Genomic DNA, 1,834 nt, shown 5'->3' with positions numbered 1-1,834 from the left:
AGCTGCTTGTCTCATAACCCTCATGGGTCTTTTTCAAAGTCACTGGTTCCCAGCACAGCCTGTACTTAACCCCCCATTTCTTACTTACAGATCGTTTGCACAATGTGATGCTGGAACACAGCTCATTTAAAGGGCTTCTATTACCAAGTCATCTAGCTCACACTGTAGGCCTCTCCTCCCAGTATCCCTGATCCTTTTGCCACTCCTTTTGAAACATACAGACTTTATGAATAGCAATTTCATATTGATAGCAAGCTGATGAAAATGGTGACTAGCATAAATCACAGTGCGTGCCTTCCTCTGTAACTTCCTCTGAAATACTTTAAGCAGCATTGATCCACTGTTGATGATTCTTTTGTACTTGGAAATGTCAGCCACTTCCCAACCCCAGTGGCACACCTCTTCAAGTGTTGCACAGTGCTAATTCTTTAATCAAAACATCATCATAAGCAGAAGACAGAGGTAATGGTGTGGTGATGCATTCCCCCCATACAACATTAAACAATACCCCACAGCAAAGAAAGAAGGAGAAATGTCAAAGTAGGAGGGATAAAGCAAATTTTCATCAACAGCTGAGCACAGAAGCCCTGGCAACTTTTAAGGGGGAAAGAAGCCTCCTGAATCAAGTGGCAATATTGCCAGATATGACAACAACAATGCTGTTACTAAATGAGTGACAGAATTGGGTAGAAGGGATGACAGATGAGTTTTGCTTAGGAAAATAATTGATAAATGATGGGACAAAGTCTTGTATCTTTATCTTTGTATGAATTGCTCATAAGACACCCGCTATCTCAGAGAGAAGGGGAAGTCATTCATGGAGGTGGTGATAGAGCTGCTGTCATCACAATGTTAGACCAAAAGCTGATTCCCACTGGAGATGATGAGTTCAGGAATAGAGACACTGCACAGGATTGCCCTTACCTTCCTCCAAATCTCCCCAGTCCTAGAAGTTGTAGCAGATTAATTTAGCCTGAAGGAGTAGTTCACCCTTCAGATTAGGAGATGGTAAGGCAGACAAAATGACTAGAGGACTGCAAGACCGTTACTCTGCTGTATTGTATTCCTGCCTCTTATGGGATGATTTTTTTAATCTCTGATAGGCCATGTTTGTTTCTTTAGTCATTCTACCCTTTTCTTCTCTGTCTTCTCTATTTCTCTCTAATGAACTGTGCCTGGTTCAGTGAGACTCTTCTGCCTTTGATTCCCTAGATGTGATGTAACAAAAGCAACTGTTCATTAATAACCGTCTCTGGTTATATATACTGCTATATATTGCCACTTTAACTCAAATAGTAATTTTCCTATGTAAAGCTCCACCTAGTTCCCATGTATTACAACTCCCTGAGAAGTATTTTTCCACATTCCAAATTTAAATTGTACTCTAAAGAGTGCATCTCCTGATTTGATTTAAAGAACTCCTATGTAACATACAAATGCAAATTCAACATAGACAGCACAACTCCTTTTTAGTGCAGATGTTTTTCTATTTTAAAGCAATATTTTTGCACCACTTTAGGTCTCTTTTTTTCCCTTCACTCCCATGTCCCTGTTCAATGATTTCTAAGCAGCAGGTATCAAAATAAATTTTATTTCGATCCATTTGTTCTATATTTTCTGCTTTTTACTTGGACATATTCAGCTGGATGAACTGTGAAGTTACTGAACTTGTTGGACACTGTGTGAATAGTGCAGGGGAGCGGAATAGGATGGCTGAAGAAATAACCCGGGATATTGTAAAACTACACCTCCCATGACGCCTTGCGGCCTACCGAGTGCGCCGCGGGGCGGCGAGGGCCCTATGGAGACTACAACTCCCAGGGCACATTGCGGC

This window comes from Melospiza georgiana, chromosome 6 (assembly GCF_028018845.1).
Source record: "Melospiza georgiana isolate bMelGeo1 chromosome 6, bMelGeo1.pri, whole genome shotgun sequence".
Lineage (NCBI taxonomy): Eukaryota > Metazoa > Chordata > Aves > Passeriformes > Passerellidae > Melospiza > Melospiza georgiana.
This window is presented reverse-complemented; position numbering follows the sequence as displayed.